This window comes from Cebus imitator, unplaced genomic scaffold (genome assembly GCF_001604975.1).
Source record: "Cebus imitator isolate Cc_AM_T3 unplaced genomic scaffold, Cebus_imitator-1.0 Scaffold38, whole genome shotgun sequence".
NCBI classification, from domain to species: domain Eukaryota; kingdom Metazoa; phylum Chordata; class Mammalia; order Primates; family Cebidae; genus Cebus; species Cebus imitator.
The window spans coordinates 1675454-1684221 of NW_016107353.1; the positions used below are offsets into that span (position 1 = coordinate 1675454).

The 8768-nt window shown below is 43.6% G+C and overlaps 1 long non-coding RNA gene and 1 other non-coding gene across 2 annotated transcripts in view; both read left to right on the plus strand.

Annotated features, from left to right (window-relative positions):
* Positions 1 to 5255, plus strand: part of LOC108302021 — a 23703-nt gene extending 18448 nt beyond the window's left edge. Inside the window, exon 3 of the long non-coding RNA XR_001824154.2 lies at positions 4287 to 5255. This is a non-coding gene — a long non-coding RNA (uncharacterized LOC108302021). The remainder of the gene's footprint in view (positions 1 to 4286) is intronic.
* Positions 3008 to 3148, plus strand: LOC119470720. Its single transcript, XR_005199687.1, has one exon. It is a non-coding gene; the product is annotated as a U4 spliceosomal RNA (small nuclear RNA).
* Positions 5256 to 8768: the final 3513 nt, after the last annotated feature.

The window sequence follows — 8768 nt, forward strand, 5'->3', positions numbered from 1 at the left end:
GATTTCACTGTGTTGGCCAGCCTTGATATTTGTCCAGCTTTCCAAATGTAAGTTAGCTTTTTGGAGGCAGAAAATACTTTCATACCTCTATTGGCTACTTCATGGCATCATGGTACACAATGAGTTCTCAATGAGCACTTGCTGAATTGGACTGAATTTAGAGAATTATAAGGGATCTTAAAGTTCATCTAATACCTTGTTACTCAAAATGTTGTCTCTGGCCCAGCAGCATCAGCATCACCTGAGAACTTGATAGAAATGCAGAATCTCAGGCTTCCTGAATCAGCACCTACATTTTAACAGGCTTCCCTGGTAACCATATGTTTCTCAAGACACACACAACTGGTCTAGTACAGCTTCTTCTTCCCTTCCTTTCTTAAACTACTACCTGTTTTATAACATTATCACCATCCATTACCTAGAATCTTAGAAGCTGTGAGCTAGACTAGGCCATCCAGCTGGCAGCTACAGAAAGACCTCGGTGGACAGAAACTCACTATCTGTGGTAACAGCCAGTTCCACAGTCGGAATAATATCAGATGGAACAGAATTAAATTTGCACTGAAAGAACCTTGGGAATGGGACTTTGCACTTAGTATATACTTAAAGCTTGTGGGGGGGAAGGTCTAAATAATCTGTTATTACCTCCCTTGAATTATTCCTATAATAGTTCATTTTATGTGTCAACTTGACTGGGACGTGAGGTGCCCAGACATTTGGTCAAACATTATTCTGGATGTGCCTGTGGAAGCATTTCTGGTTGGGCTAAACATATGAATCAGAAGACTGTGTGAAGCATATTCTCTTCCCTAAAATGGGTGAGCCTCATTAAATCAGTCAAAAGCCTGAATAGAACAAAAACGCTCAGTAAAAGGGAATTGCGTCTGTCTGACTGCTTGAACTGGGATGTTGGCCTTCTGCCTTTGGCTCTAACTAAAACATCAGCTCCTTGTGGGTCTAATCTTGCTGGCTTTTGAACCTCAATTTATACCACTTGCTGTCTGGGACTCAGGCCTTCAGACATGGACTAGAACTATACTATTGCTCTCTTGGGTCTCTAGCTTGCTGACTGCAGATCTTGCAACTTCTTAGCCTCGATAATCACATGAACCAATTTCCCTAGTACCTCTCTCTTTCTCTCTCTCTCTCATCAGACACACACACACACACACACACACACACACACACACACACACACACTGTTTATACTGTTTCTCTGGAGAATTCTGCCTAATACACATTTTGGTAGTGAGACATGAGGTGCTGCTGTAACAAATATCTAAACATGTAGAAGTGGCTTTGGTACTGGGTAATGGGTAGAGGCTGGAAGATTTTTGAGGTGCTGCTGTAACAAATATCTAAACATGTAGAAGTGGCTTCAGAACTGGGTAATGGGTAGAGGCTGGAAGATTTTTGAGGTGTATGCTAGAAACATGGATGTTAAGGGTGATTCTGGTGAAATGTCAGACAGAAATGAGGATCATGTTATTGGAAACTGGAGGAAAGGCAAACTGTTATAAAGCGGTGAAGAAGACCGAGTGTGGAGGCTCACACCTGTAAGGTGTGAGCTAAGGTGGACAGATCACTTGAGGCTAGAAGTTGATACCAACCTGGCAAACATGGTACACCTCGACCATCTCTACTAAAACTACAAAAATTAGCAGAGTGTGGTGGCACACGCCTGTAGTCCCAGCTACTTGGGAGGCTGAGGCATGAGAATTGCTTGAACCCAGGAGGTGCAAGTTGCAGTGAGCCAAGATGATGCCACTGCACTCCAGCATGAGTGACAGAGCAAGACTCTGTCTCAAAAATAAATAAATAAATAAATAAATAAAGTGGTGAAGTGTTTTGTGGAAAGCAGAACTTATGAGCTATATAACTGGATATTTAGCTAAGGAGATTTCTAAGCAGAGTGTTGAAGGAACAACTTTGTTCCTCCTGACTGCTTACAGAAAAATCGGAAAGGAGAGAAATGAGTTGAAAAAGGAATTGTTAAGCATAAAGAAACAAGAAATAGAGGATTTGAGAAAGTCTATCCATATCGAAAAAAATAAAAGGAAAGAAACAAAAAAGAAAAATATTTACTCTGAAAAGATACTAAAACTAAGGCTGAACAGCTATTTGATAAAGTGGTCATGAGGAAGACTCATGAACTTCATCAACCTTCTTAGCAAAAAACAGGAATAGAGATGGGATTATATCAGCAAAGACATTGCCAGTTTGAACTAAATAAAGCAGAGAAAACAAGATGAAATAAAAGAAGGCTGTGGACTTCTCAGATCCTTATTCTGCAAGTAAAGTGAAGAATGACCTCAAAGGCAATTCAGAGAGCAACAGGGCTGCCTCCTTGGTTTCAAAGGATGATGTGATTGCCTCAATTGCAGGAGGCCAGATAGCCTCTGACTGAAGCCTTGTGGGTGGGGCCATATCGTGGAGCCCTGAGGGTGTAAATCCCTGTGGGGCAGAGCTGTGAAGGTGAGACCACTTCTCCAGTAGTTCCTAAATGTGGGACAGACTTCCTGGTGGGTCTGAAAGGCAGAGCATTGAACCAAAGATCGTTATTTTTTTTTTAACTTTTTTTTTCCTTCGTTTATTTATTTATTTTAAGACGGGATTTCACCATGTTGGTTAGGCTGGTCTTGAACTCCTGACCTCAGGTGATCCGCTCGCCTTGGCCTCCAAAGTGCTTGGATTACAGGTGTGAGCCACCACGCCCAGCCAAAGATCATTATTCTTGAGAATTAAAATTTAATAGAATTTGTCTTGCTAGATTTTGGACTTGCTTGGGATCATCACTCCTTTCTTCTTTCCAGTTTCTCCCTTTTGGAATGGGAATGTCTATCATATGGCTGTCCACCATTGTATCTGGAAGTATATAACTTGTCTGGTTTCACAGGTTCACAGCTGGAAAGAAATTTTGCCTCACGATGAATGTACTGCAAGTCTCACTCATATCTGATTTAGATGATATTTAGATGAGACTTTGGACTTTAGAATTAATGCTGGAAGCTTTGCACAGTGGCAGTATTGCAGCCAATAAGGTTTATCCGAGGCGCGATTATTGCTAATTGAAAACTTTTCCCAATACCCCGTCGTGACGACTTGCAATATAGTTGGCACTGGCAATTTTTGACAGTCTCTACAGAGACTGAATTAAAAAAAAAAAAAAAAGAATTAATGCTGGAATGTGTTAAGATTTTAGGGAAGCAGATGTAAATATAAGAAGTTTTTAAAAGAAGATGTAAATATAACAAAATTTTAAAAAAATAAATTGTGGTTGATATTCAAGCTGAGTGCAATGGCTCACACCAGTAACCCAACACTTTGGGAAGCCAAGGTGGGTGGATCACTTGAGGTCAGGAGTTTGAGATTAGCCTGGCCAACATGGTAAAACCCTCTCTCTACTAAAAATACAAAAATTAGCTGTGCGTGATGGTGGGAACCTATAATACCAACTACTTGGGAGGCTGAGACATGAGAATCACTTGAACTCGGGCAGTAAAAGTTGCAGTGAGCCAGGAGCCTGCCATTGCACTTCAGCCTAGGTGAGAGAGCAAGATTCCATCTCAAAAGTATTTTTTTTTTTAAGATGGGGTTTCGCCATGTTGGTCAGGCTGGTTCTGAACTCCTGACTTCAGGTGATCCGCCTGCCTTGGCCTCCAGAGTGCTTGGATTACAGGCTTGAGCCACCACACCCAGCCTCAAAAAGTATTTTTTTTAAATAAAAATTAAAAATTGTATCCAAAAAGATGTAAATATAATAAAATTTAAAAATAAATTTTAAAATTTAAGGCTAGGAACAGTGGTTCATGTTCCTAGGTGGATCACGAAGTCAAGAGATCGAGACCATCCTGGTCAACATGGTGAAACCCCATCTCTACTAAAAATACAAAAATTAGCTGGGTGTGGTGGTGTGCACCTGTAATTCCAGCTACTAGGGAGGCTGAGACAGTATAATTGCTTGTACCTAAGAGGCAGAGGTTACAGTGAGCTGAGATTGTGCCACTGCACTCCAGCCTGGAAACAGAACAAGATTCTGTCTCAAAAAAAAAAATTTAAAAAAAATTTTCGAGGCTACTGAGATGGAGAAAACATATTCTACATGCAATGAAGACATGAATTTTTTTGTGGAGGCAGGGGCAGAATGCTATAGACTGAATTGCAAATGTTGGAGTTCTAACCTTCAATGTGACTGGGTTTGGAGTAAGGAAGTAATCAAGATTAAATGAGGTGATAAGGGTAGAGCCCTGACAGGATTAGGATCCTTGTAAGAAGAGGCACCAGAGAGCTCACTCTTTCTCTCCCTGCCATGTGCAGACATCGTGAGAAGGTGGCCATGTGTAAGCCTGGAAGAGAGCCCTCACCAAAAACTGACTCCGCAAGACCTTGGTCTGGGACTCCTGGCCTCCAGAACTGCAGGCAATTAAATACCTGTTGATGAAGGCATACAGTCTGTGGCATTTTGTTATGGCAGCTCTCGAAGACTCCATCATGATGGAAAGGAGAGGCTACTAGGCCTGAAGCAGGCTTGCACAGGATGGACTGAGGGCTCTGAAGGGCCTCACAGTAGAGTCCACACAGAATCTCACTATTCTTCCAAAGTAGAAGTGGTAACATTTACTCTTTTCTTTTGATGTCCTTGGCACAAACCAAGACAACAGTAGAGTGATCCCCAAATTCAATACAATTCCCAGGCAGGGATAGATACCCAAGACCATTACGATCATTCCAATTCAAAACTCTTTTCTCAGACTGAAAGATTTAGCCGCTATTGTTCAGGTAATGGTGCTGTTTCCTTACTTGTGGGGTGTGGGGGAATTACTAATGAATAGAATCACATTTTTGCAATGAGAAATTGAAATGTTTTTCTCCCATAGATTAGCAAAAAACAAAACACCTCTATTGGTGCCCACTTATACCAAGCATTATTCACGTGGTTGTTTTAATCCTAATGTGTTAAATTGTATCAGGGCCGGTAAAGATCATCAGGACTCATATATATTCAACCAATCTAAACAGATTTATGAATCATTTCAGAGTGCTTATTTGATTGTCTTTCTCTATCAAACCAGTCAATTCCCTTCAATGAGATAAATAGCAATGGGAATTTCTGATGTATGGACGTCATGTTTGGGAGGAGAGGGGAGTGGTTGGGGCGGGTGATCTATTTTCTGACCAAACTGGAAAATCTGCTTTTCAGAAGTTTCCTCCTGACTCCTCCCACCCCCACTCCCCACATCAAGGGAGGGCAGAGAAGGAAAAAAATATTAAAGTTTGGATTAAACCACCATTGTGCATATTTATAATTCATTCCGAACAACAGAGGACAAGGACAGAAGCTAAAAAAATAATTCAGCTGGGCATGGTGGCTCATTCCTATAATCCCAGCACTTTGGAAGGCCAAGGTGGACAAATCACGAGGTCAGGAGTTTGAGACCAGCCTGGTCAACATGGTGAAACCCCAGTTCTACTAAAAGTACAAAAAATGAGTTGGTCATGGTGGTGGGTGCCTGTAATCCCAGCTACTTGGGAGGCCGAGGCAGGAGAATTGCTTGAACCTGGGAGGCGGGGGTTGCAGTGAGCTGAGATCACACCACTGCACTCCAGCCCTGGCGACAGTAAAAGACTCTGTCTCAAAAAAAAAAAAATCAATAATCAGCAGCAGCAACAGCAGCAACTGTGCTCTTAGCTCTCCTCATCCACACAGGTCAGCCATTGAACAGGCCAGATAACAAGAGTTTTGTGTGCTCTGTCGCTCTTTCTGCATGTTTGTGTGTGTTTTCCGACACGGCCTAAGCATTCCACACCAGCTGCCTCTGATGCATGGGAAGGTCCCTTGGCTGATGCATGCAGGGTGTGTGGGCACAGAGGAGGGCACCATCTTCCAGAGTGAAAACAATCCTGTGAAATCCAGGCAGCCAGTGCTGCACAATGGCTCCAAGTTCCTGTGGAAGTTCAACACAGTGGAAATTAAATTACTGCAGAAGTGGTCTAGGAGGGGAAGGTGGGTGCTTACTCAGAGGATGTGAGGAGAATCACAAGGCCTCTGGGCTCGTTAAAGCTTAGCCCACTCAGGCTGCTATACCAAAATACCATGGACTAGGTGGCTTATAAACAACAATTTGTTTCTCACAATTATGAAGGCTGTAAGTCCAAGATCAAGTTTCTGGCAGATGCAGTGTCTGGCGAGGCACTGCTTCCTGGTTCACACACAGCTGTCTTTTTGCTATAACCTCACATAGCAGAGGGGCGATGGACCTCTCTGAGGCTTCTTTTATGAAGACACTAATTTCATTCATGAGGGCTCCACCCTCATGACCTAATCACCTCCCAAAGGCCCCACCTCCTAATAGGATACACTTGGGGGTTAAGATTTCAACGGTGGCCGGGTACAGTGGAATACACCTATAATCCCAGCCACTTGAGAGGCGGAGGTGGAGGATTGCTTGAGGCTACAGTGTACAATAATCCTGCCTGTGAACAAGACCCCGTCTCTAAAAAAGGAAAAAAAAAAGTAATGAACACGAACATTCAGATCATAGCAGAAGATGAGGAAGGGTGACCAAGAAAGAAAGAGCCTTTTGAGTTGTGGAAGGCAGAGAAGGCATTTCAGCTTGTGCTGGTGAATGTGCAAAGCACATGTAAAGTAACCATAAACTCAAGGTCTGATTTTTAGAATTAATAATACACTGCGGGCCTGGCACAGTGGCTTATGCCTATAATCCCAGCACTTTGGGAGGCCGAGGTGGGCAGATCATGAGGTCAGGAGTTCAAGACCAGCCTGGCCAACATGGTGAAACCCCATCTGTACTAAAGATTCAAAAAAATTAGCCGGACGTGTTAGCGAATGCCTGTAATTCCAGTTATTTGGGAGGCTGCGGCAGGAGAATCGCTTGAACCCAGGAGGCGGAGGTTGCAGTGAGCTGAGATCGCGCCACTGCACTCCAGCCTGGGTGACAGGGGAAGACTCCACCTCAAAAAAAAAAAAAAGTACATATATATATAGTGTGTTTTTGTTTTGCTATAGACTCTACTTATACCTCCAGAGCTAGTTCTAGCATTGTTGCACCATCCTCCCTGCTTGAGATGGTTCCGATCTGTGTCCCCACCCAAACCTCAAGTTCAATTGTAATCCCAGTATTAAAGGTGGGGCCTGGTGGGAGGTGATTAGATCATGGGGGTGGATCCTTCCTGAATGGTTTAGCTCCATCCTTTTGTGGTCCTGTTCTTGTGGCAGAGTTCTCATGAGGCCTGGATCTCTCTCTCTTCTTCCTGTGAAGGGTCTGCTTCCAGCCATGTGAAGATACCTGCTGCAGCCTTGCTTTCTGCCGTGAATAAAAGCTCCCTCAGGCCTCACCAAAAGCAGATGCTGCCATTTCTCCTGTACAGCCTGTGGAATCGAAAGTCAATTAATTCTCTTTATGAAATACCCACTTGGGGGCATTTCTTTATAGCAGTGTGAAAATAGACTAATACCCCACTCCCTGACCACATATCCTCCCTTCCCCCAACGCACAGCTGGAATCAGGTGTGTTGTCAGTTTCCCTTGTAAAGGCTCATTTCCAGTTGGTGTACAGGGGGTTCACGGAGACTGGCATCTGAATGGTGCTGCCTGGAATGAGCAGTGATAAGGCCCAGTCCATTTCTGCTTCTCAAATTGATGCCCCATCAGTGAGGCACAAAAGTGATTCCCACTCCCTGCCACCAGTCCTAGACCGTACTGCCCAGACGGCTCATTGCTGGTGCTGTGGCTCTGCCCGCTGCCTTTGTGGGAGAAATGTAATGTTAGCCAACCTTCACGGTTAGGAGCTATTAATTTAGGGTGTGCTGGTGTCGTAGGTGTTCAGTACCAAGAGCTATTCTTCTTCTAGGAAAGAAGTTTTAAATTTTGAGTTAAAACTGTCCTTTTTTAAAAAATTCTGATGAAAACTCAGGCATTCTAGGATTAATTCCCTGATTAAACTGACGAACACATGATCATTGAACACTGCCTTGTTCTTGGGACTCACTGTTACTTTTATCTTTGCCATGTTTATATTTGCTCTCAGGTTTTCATTTTCTGTACCCATTCCTAGTCTGAATTTTCTCTACGAGCCATCCTGCCGCTTTCGTCAGGACTGAGCTACGTGATGAAAGAGACCTTATCTAGTCCTGCCTCAGGAGCCAAATCAAGTTAAAAAATCATTTTCAATAGCCATTGTATGCATGACAAACCTAAGATGAGGACCGAAGATGAGCAAAGGATACAATAATTGGAGGCCACTCCTGTTCTTTTTTTTTTTTTTTTTTTTTAAGACTGAGTTTTGCTCTTGTTGCCCAGTCTGGAGTGCAATGGCGTGATCTCGGCTTACTGCAACCCCTGCCTCCTGGATTCAAGTGAGTCTCCTGCCTCAGCCTCCCGAGTAGCTGGGATTACAGGCATGTACCACCATGCCCAGCTAATTTTGTACTTTTAGTAGAGATGGAGTTTCTCCATGTTGGTCAGTCTGGTCTTGAACTCCCGACCTCAGATGATCTGCCCACCTCAGCCTCCCAAAGTGCTGGGATTACAGGCGTGAGCCACCATGCCCAGCCACTCCTGTTCTCAAGTAGTTTGGAGCTAGTTGGAGAGACAGACATAGGCGTAATGTGAACTAATATTGCCTGGCGCAGTGGCTCATGCCTGTAATCCCAGCACTTTGGGAGGCTGAGGTGGGCGGATCACCTGAGGTTCGGAGCTCAAGACCAGCCTGACCAACATGGAGAAACCCCGTCTTTAAAAAAAAAAA